This window comes from Anastrepha obliqua, chromosome 6 (assembly GCF_027943255.1).
Source record: "Anastrepha obliqua isolate idAnaObli1 chromosome 6, idAnaObli1_1.0, whole genome shotgun sequence".
NCBI classification, from domain to species: Eukaryota; Metazoa; Arthropoda; class Insecta; order Diptera; family Tephritidae; genus Anastrepha; species Anastrepha obliqua.
This window is the reverse complement of record NC_072897.1, coordinates 50,623,757-50,649,169: the sequence shown is the minus strand read 5'-3', so window position 1 is coordinate 50,649,169 and position 25,413 is coordinate 50,623,757. Positions and strand designations below refer to the sequence as shown.

The following is a 25,413-nucleotide window of genomic DNA, read 5'->3' as shown; positions in this document are numbered from 1 at the left end:
TACGCAGAGCGTTTATTTCTGCGCCTGCGTTGTGAACAAAAGGTTTGTGATGTCTACGTAGATATGTATGCGCGCGACGCGAATAAGTTTTAATAAATTCTGAAAGTAATTCATGAAGTTTTTCATTACATACATTCATACTCTATATGTACATAAATGATGGTATATGACAATATACATAATATGTATATATGTACATGTCAATAGGAGGTATTTGCATTCAGAAAATAAAACGGTTTAAGATAAATCAACACTTATTTTATATTTTACGTCACTTTATAGTTAATGTATTCGACAGCATTTACATACATATGTATATATGTATGTACATTTGTATATGAAAAATAATAATGCGCAAGCGTAAGAACATCATCTTCCTTTCATACCTACATATGTACATATGCATGTATGCCCAATAACCTTGACTTATGTACATACATATTTACACATGTCACAGCACATCACATTCTTACAATAAATCAAATACACATACGCACTAGTGAACGAGTTTCTTTCTAAAAAGTGCAAAAACAATTCTGCTCTATGTCTGTATATATACCCACTTTATGTCCTAGCATATATACATACATATACGAGTATACCTACTTGCCTTCTAAACTTCCTACAAAATAATTGTATTCATATGTTACTACATCCATGCACGTTCATATATTCATACATATATGCGCGAGCACAGCGCTCCCTTCTTGCTTCCGTGTACTTTTGTCTTTCACCAGTCGATATTCCTAATATTGTACTTACAAAAACACAATACTTTGATAGACGCAAATCAACAGCAAGCGGAACGCGATGGCCGCTTTGCCATCACACATTCTAAAATGTTCTAGAACACAACAAAAACACATACCTCACATGCGCATGTCGCCCAAAGCTGAAATCTAAGCCTAGCGACTACAAAAACAAAATACATTCGTAGACGCAGTCGCAGCGGCCATGATTCTATCAGCGACGGCGCTGAACAATTTAGAACAAAAACAAAAAGTTCATTCATAAGTTCGAGCTCATATTTCAATTTTGCGACCATTCGAAAATAGTCAATATTGGAATATTTCGCGTGAAATTATTTGCCAATATTTGATAAATCTTGAATTTTTGTCATGTCGAGTGACCGCGGCTCCGTATGTATGTATGCACCCTTATATGTATGTAAATATGTCTTCTAACTGTTCGACAGTCGCGAGTTAATGCGACTTAGATTCCTTGAACAAATCCAGCGAATCACACATTTCTGTTCGCAAAACCGCATATATGTACCCTATGATCAAAAAGTACCGGGAATGTTTAAATAAAACATAACAGAGTTAAATTTCAGGCAAATTTATATTATCTCCTTCAAAATATGAACCGTCTGAAGCAACACATATGCCAACGTTTAACCCAGTCCTCCAAACAGCCCCGGTAGGCCGACATGGCCTTCTGCTCCTTTGTCGTACTCCCTTTGATCTCTTTGATCGGTGCGTGGTGCGTTATCATCACGCACAATTGTTTGCTCACATTTCCGGCCGTTTGCAATATACAGCATCTCTCAAAGGCTTCAAAACGGATAAATAATATTCTTTATTGACTGCCTGGCCCGATGGAAGGTACTCATGGTGGACTACGCCTTGGCAATCGAAGAAAACAGTCAACATCACCTTCCCGGTTCTTTTTGCTCATAGGGTATACATATCCCATCTTTTCACTGACGGACAAGAAGACGGTCGCAGTTGTTGTTTTTTATATGCACACATTTTGCGTTCGTTGAAGGTTTGTATATATTTATATATATTTATACACGTATGCGTGAATGGGCGTTTGGCTTTCTGGATGCATACATGGATATTAGAATATTTTCTCATCAATATGTGTATGTAAGTAGTTCAGATTTGACTGAAGAGATTAAATATAGGAATGCATATTCATATGATTGCCTTTATGGCTGTTTTACATATAAATCAATTCAAAAGAAGTATGAATAATGTTATATAGAAAATAAATTTCTAAATAACAGGTATTAGAAAAACCTGAATACACTATTTTAAATCAATTCTAATTAAACCAAATACAAAAAATTAAATAAAAATATCGAACAAAGTAAAGTGTGTACAGGATTTGAACCTGAGTCAAACATGAGATTATGTCCGCATATACAACACGTCTTTCACGATTGTGCTAAACTACAATTACTAATGAAATTTTCTAAATCACTCATTTATTCGATTCGCAGTTTTATATGCACATATTTTGCGTTAGTTGAAAGTTTGTATGCGCAATTATATGCATATGTATGTGTGTATGCGCGTTTGGCTTTCTGGACGGATATTAGAATGATATTTTCTCATCAATATAATTTGGATTTGATGAAATAGATTATAGACATATGTACATATTTTCTGTTTTGATTGATTTATATAAAAATCAGATCATATCCAGTATGAACTATTTTATACCGAAAAAAAATTTCCATTTATGAAATACAAAAAAACCAGTATTTTAAAGAAATTTTAATTAAAATAAACTCAAAAATTTTACCAAACTTTCCTGGTTTGAATTGTAAAAAAAAATGTGCAAGAAAAAGATATGACTTCAGGACTTGAACCTGAATTAAATACGTGCCAAAAAACAAAACGAATAACTCCGCCGACTTTAGCTTCTGCACCACAAATTAACTACCGCGCGGTCTTCTTAATCGCAAATTTATTCGCTTCGCTGTGGGCATGAAATAAGTCGATTTCCTTAGTAGTGTGCCGAAAAATCTTGTGAAATTCCTCAGTAGTTTGGTAAACGCAGGTAAGTAAATATAGAAACCCATAGAAAACCATGCGGATGTGAGGTATGTGTTTTTGTTGTGTTCTAGAACATTTTAGAATGTGTGGTGGCAAAGCGGCCATCGCGTTGCGCTTGCTGTTGCATTTGCGTCTATCAAAGTAATGTGTTTTTGTAAGTACAATATTAGGAATATCGACTGGTGAAAGACAAAAGTACACGGAATCAAGAAGGGAGCGCTGTGCTCGCGCATATACATATGTATGCTTGAATGTATGAACGTGCATGGATGTAGTAACATATGAATACAATTATTTTGTAGGAAGTTTAGAAGGCAAGTAGGTATATATGTATATATGTATATATGCTAGGACATAAAGTGGGTATATATACACAGATGGACAAAAGTCACCGTCATTTAGTATCTAGAAGATTATAATATCTCCCGTGTCCAGAATATAATGGAAACATAAAAAGTAGCATATTTAACCCTTTGCACTCGATTTATTTTCAAAGTTGTTGCGTGTCAACTTGTTATTATTTTTAGCTAAATGAATTAAAGTAATTTACAGTCGTAGAATTCAACGTATCATATTTATTTCATTAATTATTAATATAAAATGTTTTATTTTTTGTAATCTTTTACAGTGTGATACTTTTTAAAACAATTTCCAACGTGAAGAAAAGGATGTCTTTCGCATGTTTCGCAGAAATAAACAGTTGTCTTCCTTTCGCCCTTAGCTTTTCTGTTAGAACAGACCATACAATCATTATGTTTTTTCCCCGGATGAGGAATAAATGTGTACTGAATTATACAAAGAGAACAAATTCCGTGCACGACTTGCACTCGATTAACAAAACTTGACAAATTATAACTGTGTAAGATCTCGAATACCGTATGTATTTTACAGTTATTTAGTGCTATTGGTTACAGGCATGCATTAGTATTGTCACCTCCAGTGTGACATACGAGTTGTAGAGTAAATTAGTATTGTCACCTCCAGTGTGACATACGAGTGCAAATGGTTAACAAAAACTATGATTTATTTAATTTCTATTTCAGTTTAAATATCTTTCTCTTACTAGCCCATTTTTGGAAAAATTAAAAATAAAATATTTTTGTCACCTTTTTGGAGGACAAAATTCAGCGTCACGTCAGCTCGGTTTGCCTTTTAACAAAAATTTAAGCCAATCTGGCTCCTTTTTTCAATGAATTCGTTTAGTATGGTAGCTTTAAGACTGATCTGTATACATACTATAACGGTACTTAATTAAACAATTTTACTGACGCCGCGTGATTGTTAAAAATGAATCAAAAAAGGAAAGAAACCACAATTGAAGAGAGAAAAATTATTTTGAATGCGTATAATCAAAGCAGGACCATTCGGGAAATATGCTCATTAGTAAATCGTCCACACACCACTATTACTGGAATAAGAAAAAGATTTAAAGTTGAGCCAGAGTGCAAATATTTGGCAAGGAGTGGACGACCGCCGGCACTATCTGAACGTGAAAAGCATGAAATAATAAAAATAGTTAAAAAAGAGCCAAAAACTCCGTCAACAGAAATTGCTGCATCGATAAAGGAAAGCACTGGTACAGTTGTTCACCCACGTACTGTGCGCAGGGCGCTGAATTCCGCTGGTTATAACGCCAGAGTATGCAGAAAAAAACCACAGATCAGCAAGGTCAACCAAACGAAGCGTCTTTCCTTCGCAAAAGAGCATTTAAGCAAGGGAATAGATTTCTGGGAAAAAGTTAGCTTCTCTGATGAAAGTAAATTTTGCATATATAAATCAGACGGACGTGTTTTAACGTGGAGAAGGCAGGGCGATGCATTAGCAGAGAAGCATATACAAACAACTGTGAAACACGGTGGTGCTGGAGTCATGGTATGGGGATGCATGTCGGCGGCTGGTGTCGGAGAGCTCGTCTTTATCGATGAAATAATGGAAAAAGGACTTTATTTGAATATCCTTGAAGAAAATCTCCAAAAAAGTGCTCAAAAGCTTGGCATTGAATCAGACTATTATTTTCAACATGACAATGACCCCAAGCACACCGCAGAAATAGTTCGCTTGTGGGTCTTGTACAACACTCCCCATACCTTGAAAACTCCGCCACAGTCACCCGACCTGAATCCAATAGAACATTTATGGGACCATTTAGATCGGCGCATTCGGGAGCATCACATTACCTCAAAAACTATGCTTAAGCAAACGCTGCTACAGGAATGGCAGAAAATAAGCCCAGATGTTACCAAAAAACTGGCTCATTCGATGCAGAAACGATTGCAAGCTGTCATCAAAAATAACGGCAAACACACATCATACTAAAATAATATTAGCACTTAAATTGATTAAGTACTTTATTAAATGACGGTGACTATTGTCCACCAGAAATGCACACAGCAACCATTATATGCCATTTTTTTTATAAATACTTCTTAATTAGCCTTATGTTTAAACTGAAACAGAATTTAAATAAATAATAGTTTTCGTTAAATATACTACTTTTTATGTTTCCATTATGTTCTGGGCGCGGGCGATGTTATAATCTTCTAGATAGTAAATGACGGTGACTTTTGTCCATCAGTGTACATACATAGAGCAGAATTGCTTTTGCACTTGTTAGAAAGAAACTCGTTCACTAGTGCGTATGTGTATTTGATTTCTCGTAAGAATGTGACGTGCTGTGACATGTGTACATATGTATATAAGTCAAGGTTATTGGGCATACATGCATATGTACATATGTAGGTATGAAAGGAAGATGATGTTCTTACGCTTGTGCATTATTGTTTTTCATATACAAATGTACATACATACATACATATGTATGTAAATGCTGTCGAATACATTAACTATAAAGTGACATACAATATAAAATAAGTGTTGATTTATCTTAAACCGTTTTATTTTCTGAATGCAAATACCTCCTATTGACATGTACATATATACATATTATGTATATTGTCATATACCATCATTTATGTACATATAGAGTATGAATGTATGTAATGAAAAACTTCATGAATTACTTTCAGAATTTATTAAAACTTATTCGCGTCGCGCGCATACATATCTACGTAGACATCACAAACCTTTTGTTCACAACGCAGGCGCAGAAATAAATGCTCTGCGTATTTATTCTCACGTGACTCGCCATCAATTCTCGGCGCAAATTTTGTTTTTTTCATTTTAAATTTTTTAAGGTAATCGTAAAAAAATTGTAATAAATTTTATGTATCCGCTTATCATTTCAAAAGAAACAAAATGGTAAAAAAATAAGCAGTCGAAGAAATAAACGCACCGCCTATTTTTCCTCGCCACATGTTAGACTCGATTTCAATTCCCGGTGCAAACTTTTTTTATTAATTTTTTTTTTAAATTCGTTTTTGTTTTGTTTTTTATTCGCTTATTATTTCAAAAATACGAAAATAGTAAACATTTAATTGGTTTAATGCATTTATCCTCCCCACGTGACTCGCCATCAATTCTCGGCGCAAATTTTTTTTTTTCGTTTTTAAATTTTTTTATTTTTTTAATGTAATCGTAAAAAAATTGTAATAAATTTTATGTATCCGCTTATCATTTCAAAAGTAACAAAATGGTAAAAAAATAGGCAGTCGAAGAAATAAACGCACCGCACATGTTAGACTCGATTTCAATTCCTGGCGTAAGCTTTTTTTTATTAATTTTTTTTTTTAAATTCGTTTTTTTTAATGTAATTGAAAAAAAAATTATGTAATAAATTTTACGTATTCGCTTATTATTTCAAAAATACGAAAATAGTAAAAATTTAATTGGTTTAATGTCGAGGTGAGAAATGTGTTGTGTGTTGAGGTGAAAGATGTGTGGTGTTTCTAATTTTTGTGTGGGGAAAAGTCAGTGAGGTGTCTATAAACTCGGTGTGCTAAATTTCCTTACTTCAAATCTTTCAAATCTCAATTGTACTAAAAAAAGCTCAGAGTAACATTTGCACCTTCTCATTTCATTAACATTCTCTGGTACAAGTACATTGGCTCTGCTCAGTTTTTGGTTTCTGTATGAAATCAAATTGACGAATGCCGACGGCATTTTGCAGGGCATTTGCTTATGCATTTTTATGTTCCCTTGATAAACGAAAATTTATTCAATTTATATTTAAAGATTTAAAAACAACATTTAAAATCAAAGTAACTTTAATGTTATTATTATTATTATTAGAAGGCCATTACGCACTGCGACCAGAGCTGATCTATTGTGAAAGGCCTATTTTGTAACCCTAGAGTTTTAGGCTTTTTAGAAATTTTAGCACAGTTTTGGGTTTGTTGTTCCAAATATTGCATGGAGATACTACGATACCACCAAGGTGGTGAAGTCTTTGTCTGCCCAACGCAGGACATTCACAAAGCACATGTTCTGAGCTTTCTATGTCCATTTCGCAAAACCGGCAGACATTGGTCTCGGATAGGCCAATACTATTTAGATGGTACCTCAGGCTGCAGTGACCTGTAAGGTATCCGGTTAAAAGACGCAGATCTACTCTGTTTAGTGAGAGAAGTTTGTCAGATATTCCTTTGTTGGGACTTAGGAATAGTTTGGCTTGACGCTGACCGGCACAGTTTAGCCAGTGTGCGGCAAGTTTTCTTTCTTCCCATTTCCTAAGGAATTCATTAATGTGGCCTTTTGTCAGTCCACAGAAAGGCTCAGGACCAGTAAGTTGCATATTTGCTCCTTGTTTTGCAAGGTCATCAGCCATTTTATTTCCCTCATGTCCTTCATGTCCCGGAATCCAGCATAGTGTTACTATGTTGAGGTTTCCTAACGTGTTTAGAAGGTTTAGGCAATCATTAACCAATTTAGAGGTGATAGTTGTTAATAGAAGGGCTTTTAGAGCCACTTGGCTATCTGAAAGTATGTAGATGTGAGTACTTCTCATTTTCCTTCTAAGGCATTCTCTCACACATATTTCAATGGCATGTATTTCTGCCTGGAATAATGTTGGGTAGGATCCCATCGGAATCGATTTTTTGAATTTGGGCCCATTGATTCCTGCCCCTGTTCTACCATTTTCCAATTTGGACCCATTAGTAAACCATAGCTGGGAGCCAGGTTTGAAAGTGATAGAGTTAGTTCTCCAGTCTGTTCGTTCATTGATTATAACTTGGAAGTTCCTGAAGAGTATTGGTTTGGGTGATAGTATATCATCCCTATGAAGAATGGGACTATGTAGGAAGTCTTCTAAGATCTTTAAATGTCCTTTCATATCCCCACTTTTAAGTTCAGATATACCTTTTAGTCTTAAGGCACTCGAGCGAGCTTCCCTTTCAAATAGAATTGGAAGCGGTGGTATGTTCAGGAGCACAACCAATGCATCCGTGGGACATGTTTTCTTAGCCCCTGTAATACCAACACATACCAGGCGATGCAGTTTGCTTAATTCGTTTGCTGCCTTTCTTTGCTTGACCTTGGGCCACCATGCTAAGGATGCATAAGTGACTATGGGTTTCACAACTGTGGTGAATGTCCAGAAGGTCATTCTAGAGTTTAGTCCCCATGTCTTACCAAAAAGCCTTGTACAGGCAAAGAATGCCCTTGTGGCTTTTGAAGTAACTCTCTCAATATGGGAGTTCCACGTAAGCGTTTTGTCAAGACTAACGCCAAGATAGTTCGCTTCTGTCGAGAGTTCAAGTGTTGTTCTATTCAGGGTCGGACATTTGAGATTTATGTTCCTTCTCCTAGTAAACGGTACAAGTGTTGTTTTGGATGGGTTGATGGAGAGCCCTTTTTCCGTGCACCATTTGTTTATTATTGTAAGGGCTTGCTTCATGCGATCCGAAATGGTTTCCTCATGCCAGCCTAACACATAAACTACTGGGTCATCAGCGTAACCCTGAGTGTGAAATCCTAGGTTATTCAGTTTGTGGAGAAGTTCATCTATGACTAGAGTCCACAGAAGAGGAGAAAGTACGCCACCTTGAGGGCAACCTCTTGTGGCTTTAATAGATTTGATTGTTTCTCCTAGTTCGGTGCTGATCGTCCTAGATTTCAGCATGAATATTATCCATCTAGTGATGAGTTCAGGTACCCCCTTTAGATATAGGGCATTATAGATTGCCTCATAGGAGGTGTTATCAAAAGCTCCTGATATGTCAATAAATGCACATAGAGCTATCTGTTTGGACTCAATAGCCTTTTCAATAACTGTTACCAGGCTGTGTATTGCAGTCTCAGTGGATTTTCCCTGTTGGTAGGCAAATTGAAGTCAATGCAGTGGGAATTTAGCTAGATTGTATTCCCTAATATACTGATCAACTATCTTTTCCATTGTTTTGAGGAAAAATGAGCTGAGACTAATTGGTCTGTATGATTTAGGCAATTGTTCGGGTTTTTCCCCTACCTTTGGAATAAATACGACCTTAACCTCAGCCCATTTTGTAGGCAAATATCCTAGCAGTAAGCTTGCTTTGTATAGTCTGGTCAAATTAGGGATAATATGGTGTGCACCCTGCTGTAAAAGACAGGGGAATATCCCATCAGGACCAGGAGATTTGTATGGCCTGAATGTTGATATCGCCCATTGTACCCGTTTTTCATGAAATAGCTTGTTTGCTAGTTTTAAGTTCTCAGCACCCGCAGATGTAGTAGTTTCTGCCGGTACAGAGATCTCGTCTAGCACAAGTGATCCAGGGAAGTGAGTGTCCAGCAGAAGTTGACTGGTTTCCTCTGGATTCCTTGTGTAGCTTCCGTCTGGCTTTTTCAGGGTACTAATGCCGTTTGAGTGATCTTTTAGTAGGGCTGTTTGTTGCTTTAATTTTAATAGAAGAATTTAAACAAAATACATTATAAAACGACCTCACATTTTGGTGTGAGCGTTTTAGTAAATTTAAAACTATACAAATTTGATGAAAATGTTTAGTAATTTTTTGAGTCGAAATTAATTTTAGACAAGAATTCATAGAGCATACAAGTGTTTTGGTATATTGATATACATATATGCATATCAATATATACACTTGTTACAATTAGTTACATTTATGCAAGATTTCAATTGCATCTTCAATTCTTATAGTGTTACAAATGTATGTGCACACGCACTGCAGCAACAATGACCTATCTCACGACGCATTGCCTTATCATATTTATGTACATTTGAATATGCATTTTTTGTTCCTTTGCCAAACGAAATTTTTTTCATTTTACATACATATGTATATTACAGGGAATAATTCATATATGTATGCATTTTATAGATAGTACAAAAGTTTGAAATTTAAAATAAATAAAAGAAAACTTCAAAGAAACGTATTTGCATACATACATATTTGGGACAACTAAGTTCTATTTCATCTTTAATAAATATAGTGTTGCACGGATATGTATGCACTGAAGCAACATGACCTACCTCACGAGCATCGCCTTATCATATTTCATGCAATAATAGGGAGTAAATATTCGAATGATCGAATTCCTGTAAATGCTAAAACAACTTCTTCTGCATATGCATCGACGTACGTGCATGTGCGTATTTATATGCGTCCCTAACTATTATCACTCAAATCAATTACACTGGTCGACAAAAAATGATTATTTTTCTGATTCAACCATCGGACCCGGCCTATCTTATAGATTTTTCATCGCTGAATACGAATCTGACCTTAAAAAGTTTCCATCACGTCAAGATTTTGAAAAAAATTAGTTCAAAAAGTCAAAAAAACGTGTTTTTGACCATTTTTGACCAAATGTAGTGGATGAACCTGAGGTGATGGAAGCTTCTACCTAGCCTTAAACTGAAGCCTGAACCTTCAGTTATAAGATCCAAATCGAAAATACCCTGAATCAATTGTAAATTTTGATGTAATACAATTTTTTTAACTGCTCGCGCACGATTTTCATAGGTGCAGCCATGCAGGCTAGTTAGCCTTATCATAGTGGTGCGCTGACTTGTACCTTTTACCTATCATGTTTTTAGTTATTGGGTTTGCTTAGCACGATTCGGAATTATTAGATATATATGTTATCAGAACTGCACTTTACATATCTTTTGTGATAAAAAGTTTTGAACTAATTTTTTTCAAAATCTTGACGTGATGGAAACTTTTTAAGGTCAGATTCGTATTCAGCGATGAAAAATCTATAAGATAGGCCGGGTCCGATGCTTGAATCATTTTCAGTGTCGACCTGTGTTATAAAACTTTATTACTACTGCCAAAAATTAGTCTAATATAACTATATAAATTCATCTTTCAATAGTTGTTCGTGAAGTAAAAAGTAATTTAGATCACCATATTGGTTTTGCCTTTTTAAATTATGATGTCATATTTGTCTTCAGCGCATCATAAAACCAAACATTGAAAGAAATTTTTAGCTGGCCCAGCTAACCGTATAGCTGAATTGCGATTAGCTTGAAATTAAGGTGTAACAGTTAGAAATATGTGTCTTTGGTAGAAATATAGCTAATAGCTAGAAATATTTCTAACTGTAACAACTAAATTTCTAGACAAACGAAATTCTACATACAATTTTTGCCTTTCCTTTAATTCTAAGACAAGCTGCAAAATCAAATTTTTATTTGATTTTATTAAATTTTTATTTGCGCCATCTTGAATCCGACACTTTCAATTTTGAAATTACAACTTCCGAATCGTACTAAGCAAACCCAATAACTAAAAACATGATAGGTAAAAGGTACAAGTCAGCGCACCACTATGATAAGGCTAACTAGCCTGCATGGCTGCACCTATGAAAATCGTGCGCGAGCAGTTAAAAAAATTGTGCTACATCAAAATTTACAATTGATTCAGGGTATTTTCGATTTGGATCTTATAACTGAAGGTTCAGGCTTCAGTTTAAGGCTAGGTAGAAGCTTCCATCACCTCAGGTTCATCCACTACATTTGGTCAAAAATGGTCAAAAACACGTTTTTTGACTTTTTGAACTAATTTTTTTCAAAATCTTGACGTGATGGAAACTTTTTAAGGTCAGATTCGTATTCAGCGATGAAAAATCTATAAGATAGGCCGGGTCCGATGCTTGAATCATTTTCAGTGTCGACCTGTGTTATCAAATCAAAGAATTCTGTATACAAAACGCTTCATTACCAGGCACACAGGAAGATGGCATATGCAAATATAAATATGTGAATTTAGTCCAGTCAAAAGAGACGAAAAAAATAGCCAACTTCGTAATTTTAGGAGGATGCGAGTTTATGGTTTTATTATGTAAAGCCCATCACTGTGAACTTATGTTTGAGTTTTCGGGGTCGGGGGTTGTGTCCCGCGGCCGCCATCTTGGAAATAAGGGTGCAACTGGTTTTTTGCGATTATCTCGTGAATTTCGAAAGTTACGAAAATTTTGTCAAATACTTTTTTGTAGATAATAATATTATCTACAACTTTCATTTAAAACGTTTTATTGTAAAATTAATAATAAAAAAGTTATAAACAAAATTACGCGAAAAATTAAGGGATGCATTGTTTTAAAGCGTAATAACTTTTTTTTTATTGATTTTATGGAAAATATACTTCAGAGCTTTTTTATAGAGCATTCTTTTGTGAACATTTTTGTCTAAAAGTTTTTTCCGCTATCTTTATTTAGTCGTATGATTTTGAGCTGCTAAGCGGAGCAACCAATACATTAGCGAAGCGCGTACATTATTACACAGGCCGACAAAATTTAACCAACATTCAGACCCAGAAACCAGACTATATATTTCCAAAGGTTTATGACGCGCTAAATCAAAATCTGGCCTCAGAATTGCTCTATCAGCTCTGGTTTTCGAGATATCCTAACCTAAAAGTGCAAAAAACACCATTTTTGCCCATATTTGAGGTTATGTAGCCTTGCAGATGTTTTCTTTCACCAAAATTAAAGGATGGCATCTTTAAATACAAGCATTCTTTTTTCAAATGGCGTTTTGTTTGCTCAAATATCATATTTTTTCGCAGAGATATCGCATTTTGAAATTTTCATGTTTCGAAATTTTCCTACACCTGAAAATCGATTAAGATAACATAGACATGATATATTCGATTACTAATTTTCTTGAATTGAGTCTTATTTTTCTTAAAATTTTGTCTCACACCATAAGTGTCCTGACTCACCACATCCCTACACTATCTAACCTTTGGGTACCGAGTCACACACAGCCCTAACCCCTAGAAACCACCCCTATCATACCGCGAGCAGGCTTTCCCACAAACTCCAAATTTACATACTATTAATCCATATATTTCAGGCCCTCAAACCCAAGAAAATTAGTAAGCGACTATATCATGTCTATGTTATCTTAATCGATTTTCAGGTGTAGGAAACATGAAAATTTCAAAATGCGATATCTCTGCGAAAAAATATGATATTTGAGCAAGCAAAACGCCATTTGAAAAAAGAAGGATTGTATTTAAAGATGCCATCCTTTAATTTTGGTGAAAGAAAACATCTGCAAGGCTACATAACCTCAAATATGGCCAAAAATGGTGTTTTTTGCGCTTTTAGGTTAGGATATCTCGAAAACCAGAGCTGATAGAGCAATTCTGAGGCCAGATTTGGATTTAGCGCGTTATAAACCTTTGGAAATATATAGTCTGGTTTCTGGGTCTGAATGTTGGTTAAATTTTGTCGGCCTGTGTAATCATGTACGCGCTTCGCTAATGTATTGGTTGCTCCGCTTAGCAGCTCAAAATCATACGACTAAATAAAGATAGCGGAAAAAACTTTTAGACAAAAATGTTTACAAAAGAATGCTCTATAAAAAAGCTCTGAAGTATATTTTCCATAAAATCAATAAAAAAAAAGTTATTACGCTTTAAAACAATGCATCCCTTAATTTTTCGCGTAATTTTGTTTATAACTTTTTTATTATTAATTTTACAATAAAACGTTTTAAATGAAAGTTGTAGATAATATTATTATCTACAAAAAAGTATTTGACAAAATTTTCGTAACTTTCGAAATTCACGAGATAATCGCAAAAAACCAGTTGCACCCTTATTTCCAAGATGGCGGCCGCGGGACACAACCCCCGACCCCGAAAACTCAAACATAAGTTCACAGTGATGGGCTTTACATAATAAAACCATAAACTCGCATACTCCTAAAATTACGAAGTTAAATCCTCTTTTGACTGGACTAATTGAATTCAAACAAAACAATGCTTATTAACCGTAGAAGGGTGCTTATAGGTACCGATGAGTAAATTTTACTCACTTCAGAATTTTTACCTTATTATCTGATTTATTTTGTAAAATAGTAGTTTTAAATGAAAAAAATTTAAAGCCAGCACATAATATAAGTGTAATTTTTTATTAAAATATGTAAAATAAGCAAAAATAATACTTTATTATTGATTTTTGACGATTATGAATACATAAAAATTGATTTTCAAGCACATTCAGGGCACTTTTTTTGTGCATGTTCACCGCAAATAGCTAATCCACAATTGCAATAAGTGGTGGTGTATCTACGTTTGGTATAACTACAAAAATTACAGTACTTTCTTGGCCCCTTTTGGTCTTCTCCGGCACTATGGGCCTCTTGGCTTGCGCCTACAATGTTCTGAATGGATTTTTTCAACGCCAGGCTTATGTTTGTATTAGTTGCTAATCTTTTACTTTGAAATCCTTCCGTTAACTCCTTGTGTAGAGATAACATAAAATTAAGTCGGGATTCTGGCTTTTGCCCACGGCTACACATGTTGTGCGCGTAAATGATGTATGCGTTTATTGCAGCTATGTTCATCATATTTTGGAAAAATGCTAGAGGCCACCTTCTGGTTTTCCTGCCATGGTTAATGTTTTGGCACATCTGGCCAAAACTGTCAACTCCTCCTTTTGTTGAGTTGTACACATGCACTATTTCTGGTTTTCCAGTGGTCTCATGAATACTACCCGTACTGTGCATACTAGACGCCAATAATACAAGTTTATTATTATTGGGCTTGTATGATACAACTGTCAAATCCTAATGAAATATAAACAATGAAGTAGATGCGGCTCGAAACTTTATATCTGTAGCTTCAATAGGCAATTGTGGTTTATTTCTTTTTATTGTGCCAACAGTTGTTATTTTGTATTCATGACGGAGACGTTGAATCAGTGGTACACTCGTAAACCAATTGTCTATCGTGACATTTTGATTCGTGCCCTTTACATTTTTCAGCAGTTCAAGAACATAAAATTCCCCAGCAGCCATTGCAGGAGGAACACTTCCTTTTCCAAGGTAAGCAATGGCATCCAACATATACTTTGTTCCGCTATCACAAGACATGACAATTTTTATGCCATACTTGTTGGGTTTAGAGGGAATATACATCCTAAATGGACATTTGCCTCTAAATCCAACTAGTTGCTCATCAATGGTTATATAGCTTCCAGCCTTATAGTTCACTCTGCAATTGTTTAGAAGTTTGTCCCAGATAGAAGAAACTGGAGCTAGTTTGGTCATTTCTCTTCTAGCAGTTCTTGTTTCTTTGTCATCGAACCTTAGACAATTTAGGATAAGTTTGAACCTTCTCTCAGGCATGGTTGCCTTGTACCTTTCCCCACAGAAGGTAGTGTCAAACATCATATGTGTTGTCAAGTGATTATCCTTGAGAGCAGCGGTCAAGACTAACAAACCAAGAAATGCTTCAAGTTCGTCCATTTCCAAATTTGACAAAACCGCGTGAGATTTATCGTTATAGTTCTCCCTTTGAATGTTTATTTCTTTATTTGTATAAACCAAAATCTCTTCCAATATGTCTGCGGTAAAAAACAGTTTGAAGCAGCTGGCAGGACACAACGAATTTTTTGCATTTGCTGTTGGGCCAGGGCGAATGTGAACAATATTTTTTGAGGGAGTTTTTTGACCTGGCACAGCAACAGGTTCCTTACTCCAAATAAAATTTCCATCTTTTCCGATCAGATTGTTGGTACTAGGTGTAATAATTGTAATTACCTCTTCTGTTTCACGAATTTCTTGGGCAGCTGATCTTTCATTTCTTTTCCCCTCAATAAGTTTCTGTTTTTTACGTTTACTGCTTCCAGGTGTTTCCTCCCTTTCTTCCTTTTCAGCTTCTTCTGCATTTATGATTCCGTGTATCAAATTTTCTTCGACATCATTTAATTCTTCCGGTTCTGGTTGATACTCCGGATCTGCAACACTGCCCCAAGAATCCTCATCAAAGTTACAAAGCTCCAACTCCAAATTGTCTTCTTCCTCAGATTCTAGTTCAAGTATTGCATCCAAAATATTTTGTTCTGATAGCCCGCGACCTGCCATATGTATGCTCTGTAGTTTTCTTTACGGTAGCATAATACAAAACATAAACATAGTTGTCATAATTCAGCATAAAATATATTTTTTAGACACGTAGTAAGTTACTGAGAAATAAATCTGACTCACACAATTTAGTACGTAAAGGGTACCGATGAGTAAATTTTACTCACTAACTTTTTTTAAATTGTCCACAAGCGCGATAAATCAAACAACACCATTCAATGCTTGCGGCAGCCGACTAATGACAGAGTGGGTCAAGCACTGCTAGTGGCTTGACTTTCAGTGTGGCCAACCTGCAGATTTACGAACAAATCTATTCCTTATGTGAGTAAATTTTACTCACAGTACCTTTCTAGGGTTAATATAAACATATGCATGTGCATACAACCGTACACACAGGGCACTCACTTTATTCCTCACAATGCGTATGTCGTTCAAAGCTAAAATTCTATGCCTAGCGACTACAAGAATAAAATGCAGTCATAGACGCAAGCGTAGCGGCCATCATTCTAGTTGCCATAGCGCTGAACAGTCGCGGCGGCGCCGAAAAAATTCATTGATAAATTCGAGCTCATAGTTCTAAGAGCAAGAACTTTCATTCATAAAACGAGCCGCCCATATGCCAATTTTCTCGACAATTCGAAAATAGTCAATATTGGAATACAGTAGGTTCTGTTTTTATGCGGCTTTTTTTATGCGGTTTTGAAATAGTGCGGTTTTTTTTTAAATTACAAAATGCATGTCAACCTATCGGGAATTGTAGATATAAACAAGATTCTAAACCAGCTAAGCAAAAACTCATCACAGATTACATCAGAAATGCTAACCCTACAAGTATGGAACTGCCTGCATAACTATCTAGATCAGACGTGTACATTTCCTAAAGTGACGAAAGTGATTGTACGCCAAATCCTAAACGAACGCGCAACATGTGGGTATAGTCTGATTCTATTTCTGACTTAAATTTATTTTTCGATTCTGACGTTTCTTAAATAAAGATATAATTTTCAAAAATACAATATTTTGTTTATGCGATTTTATTTAATTATTTCAGATTCACGCGGTCTATGGAACGTATCTATAGTTATAATATTGGACTAGTGCCCTTTTTTATGCGATTTTATTACATTATTTATGCGGTTTTAGCATTTGAAACGTATCTATAGTTTTACTATAGAACTAGTAGCTTTTTTATGCTGTTTCTTGCGGAACGTATCTACCGCATAAAAACAGAACCTACTGTATTTCGCGTAGAATTATTTGCCAATATTTGATAAATCTTGAATTTTTGTCAAGTCGAGTGCCCGCGGCTTCCTACATATGTATGCATCAATATATGTACGTAAATATGTGTATATGTACAATGCTGTGCCTATGAATGTGCGCTGCGCCTATGAGTGCGCGCTGGATTTCTTGAGAAGTCTACCGTTTTATTTTGAGCTGTCACTAGTGAGCATACATACACACAGCATATACATATGCGCATATGTACATATATAAATTCACAAATTTACATTTGCATATGCCATCTTCCTGTGCGCCTGGTAATGAAGTGTTTTCTATAGAGGATTTGTATTCAGTTGAAGGGATTCAACAAAGTTTTACAGACACCAGACAGACAGACTAACTACATATGTATATAATTTTGGATGATTTGGAAAAATTCAAATATGTATATAGGTCATATTAAAAAGCTACCTAACATTCTTTGCTTCTAATCACCAAGAAATTCTTATCGACTGCTGCTAAATTTACATATGTAATTCAGCCCCTTACTGTTAATTTTTGTTGAAAAATGTGTCTGTGGTGAAATTGTCTTCGCGAGACGAGTACCCCTCGAAAACGAATACTTTCCAGTCATTGAGACTTCTCTATTCATTAACGTTCTCTGGCTATGTCTGCAATAAACCGTGTGAACGGCAACAAGCAAAATTCCGCGAATATGGTCACGCGGCATAACAGGTGAATGAGGGAATGCATAGGTTAAATTAGCTTTAAGGAATTTTGTAAAGAGCAGTTAATAATTTGGAATTGTGAAATAAAGACGGAGGTTGCTCCGGAAAAAAATATTTTTTTTAATTTACCAATGTAGTGATAATTAATTGGCGCCCAACGTGGTAAAGGATTCGGCGCGAGTATTTGGACAAGCAAGTGGAATCTTCTGAAGTACCTAAGACGACCTCAAGCAGCTCGCCGCACCACAAATGTGCCGAAACCTTCGATAAGCCACAAACAACTTCCTGGACAAGGACATCTATACTCCATCCGTCTGTAGCACCCGTTCGCAGACGCCCACACGAGTTGGACTTCGTAGACCCCCGGTAGCTGCCAAAATTACAAAAAGGACCCCCTGCGGAAGCCTGTGTTGGATTATTGCGGTATTTATATAAATTAATATAGCGAATAAGAAAAGTGAATAAGAAATAAAAGTGAAAATATTGTGAAAAAATAAATATAATTAAAAAATGAAAGGAATATTTCAAAGTGAAGTAAATTAGAGGAAAATAAAATTAATTTCCAGAGAAAGAAAAATTAACAAAGAATAATAATTATTGCGGATTTTATATAAATTAAAAAAGCGAATAAGAAAAGTGAATAAGAAATAAAAGTGAAAATATTGTAAAAAAAATATATAATTAAAAAATTAAAGGAATATTTGAAAGTAAAGTAAATTAGAGGTAAATAATATTAATTTCCAGAGAAATAAAAATTAACAAAGACTAGTAAATAAAAGCGTATACAGAGTATATTTGAAAAAAGTCTAAGAAAAGTTAAGAAACAAAAAGTAAACAGATAAATTAATTTTTTATAAAACCTTGTTAAATTTATATATAATACATATATAAAATGAGTAACCCAAACAATCTCGTTAGACCCCCAGTCCTTAACACACCAAACTTACCAATCCCTCCAAATCCCAATACTATACCCGGACTCAGTGAATTTATTACCAATATTGTAACGAACGTTCTTAGAAACACGCACAGAGAAGACATAAGGACGGACCAAATCATAAATCCTGAACATCTTAATAATTTAAACGAACTAGACAAAATACCGGACATTGTCAGGTCTATAAGGGAATATTCAGGAAAAGAAGATGAATTTAATTCATGGAAGAAATGGGGAGAAAGAATCCTTAAGATCTACGAACCATCTGTAGAAACACCCAAATTCTATGGCATTTTAAGTGTCATTCGAAACAAAATTATCGGTGAAGCTGATGCTATTTTGGAGTCATACAATACTCCATTATATTGAAAATTCATACTTAAATGTCTATCACTCCATTACGGGGATAAACGCGACATATCCACTTTAAAATATCAAATGACCACCCTAGTACAAGGCAATCAATCTATACAAGAAAACTACTACCAAACAGTTTACAAACATCTATCCCTTATACTAAATAAAATAGGATTTATGGACATATCCCATGAAGCAACCTGCCTCCTTACACAAACCTATAGGGATAAAGCCCTCGACACGTTCATACGTGGACTAAGAGGAGACCTTCCACGCCTTCTCGGTATGCGAGAACCTGTGGACTTACCACAAGCACTCCACCTGTGTTTAAAACTCGAAACAACAGTAGAAAAAGTTCTCAGAACCAAGCACCACCAGTGCCACCAAGAAGATTCAACCAGCCAACCCCACAAAAGCAACAAACATTTTACCCTCAGCTAGCGTACATCCCACAATCACAAAATAATGCTATCCATAATAATAATTTCCAAATACCCTTCTTTAACCAAAACAATAATAATAGTCCACAATTCGTACCACCTCGAAATTTTTCACCAAAACCCCAGCAAAAACAAGAGTCAATGGAAGTAGAGCAGAGTCTACAAACAAGAAGAATAAACTATATGAATCGCCCACCATCGAATCGAAATTTCCAGGAAAAAAGACCAACAACAATGCCACCACTACTACAGGATAAACGACAACGCAATTTTAATATAGAAACACATTACGAAGATGTAACCAACACACCATGCTACGAAGACACTCTAACATTACCCGAATATGTCGACCATATCAGAAAGTATAACATAGAAGAAGACGACCAACCCGATTTCAAGAACCAATTTCAGGACGTTGATTTTACAGACATTCATTTTTTATAATAGAATGAATGTCTCTTCGTTGCCATACATTGAGAGCAAAACGAGCGATATAGAGATAATAAAAATCTTGATAGATACTGGTTCTAACAAGAACTACGTTCAACCTCGTTTAGTAAAAAATAAAATTAGAAATGAAACTCCTTTTAAAGCCAATTCAGTAGGAGGATATATCGATGTTACCCACCACACATTTGCAAACCTCTTTAACTTAAAAGAATCCAATATAAAATTTTTTATCGTACCCAGTTTAAAATCATTTCACGCCATCATAGGAAACGACTCTTAAAAGAATTAGGTCCAGTAATACACACCAAGGATAATTATATGACTATTAAAAACTGCTTAAGAATAAAACTAAAGCAACAGATTTCACAAGATGTGAATTCAATCAATATAAGATCAGAGCATTTGACCCCAATCCAAAACTCAATGTTGAGAAAATTAACCGAAAATTACAAATCTTTATTTGGCGATCCAGACGAAAAACTGTAAAAGGCGAAATAAAACCAACATCAGGAACCCCAGTCTATACAAAAAACTATTCCTATCCGATGTGTCGAAAAACAAATTGAGGAATATCTCCGCGACGGTATTATTCGACCATCTAGGTCTTCATATAACTAACCTGTATGGGTAGTACAAAAAAAAATTAGATGCGTCAGGAGAGAAAAAATACCGAATGGTGATAGACTATAGGGAACTAACTCAGTAACAATAGCCGATAAATACCCAATCCCGGAAATAAATGGAGTACTTTCAGAACTCGGAAGGAATAAATTCTTTCCAGTACTCCATCTAAAGAGCGGCTCCCATCAGATTCCTTTAAAAGAATCAGATATAGAGAAGACAGCTTTTTCGGTGAATAATGGGAAATATGAATTCAGCCGATTACCTTTCGGTCCCAAGAATGCTCCTTCTATTTTCCAAAGAGCTCTTGATGACATTTTAAGGGATCACATAGGAAGAGATCGAGAGAGATGTTTACATCGATGACGTTGTTATATTCAGTAAAGAGCAAGAAACCCATTTGAATGATATTAAACAATTTTTGATACCTTGAAACAAGCAAATTTAAAAATTCAGCTTGACAAATATGAATTCTTAAAGACAGAAGTAGAATTTTTAGGTTTTAATGTTTCGGAAAACGGTCTCAAAATAAACCCCAAAGAAGTAGAGTCAATAATAAATTTTCCAGCCCCCAAAACCTTGAATAACAATAAAATGAAGTGATGGAAGGCCATTTAGCTGATTTTTTCATGTAAAGGCCAAAAATGGTGATATTTTGAAATTGGGGGACATCAGAATTCGTTTGAGAGGTATGGTTCCTTCGGCAAAGTTTCTTATTTTGATCCCTAGAATATGATTTTCACAGAGCAATGGGCGATTTTTTGCCTCCCCACAAATCGACCCAACCTAATGTACATATATAGTATGTACGTTCATTTATGGAATTATGTTATAAAAACGGCATGAATTACTTTCATAATTAAAACTTATTCGCATCGCGCGAGTTACGTTACTATCTCTCGAAGGATAGAAAAAGAAACAATATATGTAGTTCGTTCTTTCACCACTGAATTACAACTGATTTTTATTATTAAAAATGTTTAAAATGAAACTTATAAATTAATTACAAAAGTGCTTATTCTGTATTTTAATACTAAACCAATTTCTTAATAATGTTAGTATTGCTTAATTAGCATTTTACAATTTTTTGTTAATTCGGCAATCGGTAATATGAAACTTCTAAATTAATTGCAAAACTGCTTGTTCTGTATTTCATTCTGCATATTATTAATAATTCTTATGAACTCAATTTAATTACAAATTGCTTATTCTATATTTTAATAATAATTCTTATGAACTCAATTTAGTTCATTGACTTAGCTACTTTTATATTTAACCTTGGAGGTTTGGTTGGTGGTTGTGTTATGGGAGTTTCCATAACTCCTCCTCCCTTAGAGTAAAGTGAAGGCCACAAGGAAAACGTAGGGACTGGAACGTTTAGTGGAAGATCAGTCATGAATTGGGATTTAGTTTTTTCCTTGCGATGTAAACAAGGGCGGCGGTAAATATGAAGCTCAATGAACAGGTTCTTAGAATAATAATGTGGTTTTTCTTTGATGTTGTTTTGTGACTTTCTATTTGATAGCTTCTAAGTTTGTCGAGGCTCAGTTTGTTTGTTATGGTTTTTGCGCTTACTTCGGAGTAGCTCATGAGTGGTAGAAAAAATTCGTCTCTGTAAAACATGGGGTTGTCTTTGTAGATTTCGCCGTTGACATTGATTGAACAGTTGTTGTAGTAGAGGAGAGCTGTACCCTTAAGTTCGTAAGTGTCGTTGTTGCAGCTAGTTGTTACGGTAGTCTTGTTTGTATTTATGAAGAGAATATAGTTTGGTTCAGGTTGGATGATTAAGTTTATATTGCCAACATCTTCTTGGTCGCACAGAGCATATTTGTTGTTTATTATTTGTGCAATGCAGGTGGAGTTACTTGTATATTCAGTATATGGTGATTTTTTGCAATAGTAGGAGTTCTCGACTCTTGGACAAGGCTCGTTAAAAAATTGGATGTGGTTTTTATTATAAGTTAAGTATGGTTTTATTTTTATCTTTTTAGTGTTATTTAAGGGGAGTGGAAGTATATGATAAAGTTTGCAGTTTTCTTATGGTATCTGTACATTAAATATAATATTTGAATTATTATAATATGATTGTAGCCCAAGCAGCTCGTATATTTGCTCTTTAGAGCTAATTTTTTTGACTGATTTTCCATATAATTATATTATATATTTGGCCTAGTATGAACTTCGATATCACATTTATTTTTGCTAGGACAATTGATTGGGCAATGCTTTCTAGGTGATTGTTTAAAAGCTCTATATTAAAATTAATTTCTTTCAAGATATTGTTTGCTATTTTGTTAATGTATGTTTCTATTTCATCCTGTTGCTTGTTTATATGGATAGTGTTTTTGCAATCTTTTCTGCATGATTGAATTTATTTGGTTCTGGTTATTCAGTATAGTCTCGATATGGTTTGTATTAGTTTTAATATCTTGAATATTTATGGAAAGTTCGTCATTGGCGTCCATATTCCCCGTGATGAACTTCGCGGCTGTCCCTAGTCCGTTGATGAGTCTACGTTTATGTGGTGTAAGTGTCTGTACTTTATTTTCTAGTTCCTTGAGTTTTAACCTAGTTACTTTTGTCAAGCTTGTAGTTCTGTGGGTGTTCTCGAAGGCTCAGACAGTGTCCTGTATTTTATTGACAGTTTTAGTGTAATCGTTCTGTAATTATTATTACTCTATTGTTTTTCTTCACTTAATGTTTTGTAAATCTGGGTGTAATTTTATTACCTTTTGCTTCGTTTCGATAAATGGTTTGATTTTTTAAATTTTCCGGGTCTGAGCGGGTTTCGTTCAATTTGTGTATCCTATTCCTAGTTGCATTTTCCATTTTTCTTTGATTTGTAGGTATAAATGTTTTGGAATTCGTTAAGTTTGGTAATGTATTCATGTTTGTTGTTGAAAGTGACAGTATTATTAAATTTGAAACTTCTACCGAAAATAAGTTCGAATGGGGTCAAATTCGTAGTACTGTGTATTGAGTTGTTGTAAGTATGTCGTCATGGTCTTCGCTGAGGTGATTCTCTTTTCTAGTAGTTAATACAATTCTGTATATTTCCGTTAGGGTGGAATGTAGTCTTTCTACAGGAGCGTAGCTCGTGCTCTGTTGAAATGAGGTAATATGCACGTGAATTTGGAATTGCCTACAAAATTCTTTGAAAATATTGGCTGTGAAATCCAAGCCTTGGTCAGCAACTATTTTTCTTGGAATACCGTAAAGATTAATGAATTGTTTTAGAGATTTTAGTATACATACAGAATGTTTTGATGGGAGTGTGTATGCTGCTGCAAATTTTGAGAATTTGTCAAGAACTGTTAGCATTTGTTTGTGGTAAGGTTTAAGGGAGTTTCCGGTTTTTCAAACAAGGGTTTTGGGGGATTTCTGTCATATTTATGGGTTTGGCATTTGTCGCAGTTGTTGACTACCTCTGTTATTTATTGTATATACCTCTGTTTAATTCCGCGGTAGTTATTTTCATGGTAATTTTTCCGTGTATGTTATGTCGTACAATATTTCTTTACATTGTTTTAAGCGAAACACTTTATAATTTAAAAAATATTTTCAATAAACGGACTGAATAATGCGAAAAGTGTCACCGTCAGAAAATATAGCGGACAACCTATTCGGATTGAGAAATTTTTGAAAAATATATATTATTATTTCTTTTGTGTATAAAAGTTTCCTGAATATCCTACGTTGCTTGTTTTTGAATGGCATGCTAACTGACACTTCTGGAGTTTCTGATGATTTTTCGAATATGAGCTGTAGATATATATGCCGTCATTTAAATTTTCTTCTGCTGTATGCACTTTGGTACCAGACGTACCTTAATTTGAAGCAACATCATTTACGTTTATTTCTGATAATTTAGGTGTATCTATGTTTATTGGACTTAGGGCATCAGCATTTGTATTAAATTTTCCTTTCTTGTATACTATCTCATAGTCAAATTCTTTCAGTTTGAGGCCCCACCTGACCAGTTTTGCATTAGGCTCTTCTAAAGTCGTTATCCACGTGAGTGGTCTATGATCAGTGACAATAAAGAACTTACGTCCAAGCAGGTAAGGGCGGAAATATTTTGTCGCCCATACTATCGCCAAAAACTCTTTTTCTATTGTTGAATAATTGCATTCGGATTCCGAGAGGGTTCGACTAGCGCAGCATATAGGTTTATCATTTCCTATGCGACCTTGAGATAATATAGCTCCTAACGCAAAATGGCTTGCATCCGCGGTTATTATAAAGGGTTTTGTAAAATCAGGATACTGTAGAATGGGGTCGTCAGTTGAGATAAATTTACATGTTGCAAAAGGGTTCTTGTATCTCTCATTAAAGTCTATGTTTTTGCCCTTCTTGGGGCATTCCGTTAGGGGTTTGGTTAATATGGAAAATTCCATAATGAATTTTTGGTAATACCCAACGAGGCCAATGAAGCTTTGAATTTGCTTCTGAGTTCGAGGGACTGAAAAGTTTTTTATAACATCAATTTTTGTTGGATTGTGTTTTATTCCTTCTGTTGATATAATAAATATGCCCGAGAAATTTTGTTTCACTTCTTAGAAATTCGGATTTATCTGTTTGAATTTTAAGGTTGGATGATCGAAGCTTATCGAAAACTATCTGGGGGTTTTGTATGTGTTCTTGTAGGG

At 34.9% G+C, this 25,413-nt stretch overlaps 1 pseudogene; it reads right to left on the bottom strand.

Annotated features, from left to right (window-relative positions):
* The window catches only part of LOC129250514 (uncharacterized), a 70,357-nt pseudogene that overhangs the window by 22,897 nt on the left and 22,047 nt on the right, over positions 1 to 25,413 (bottom strand).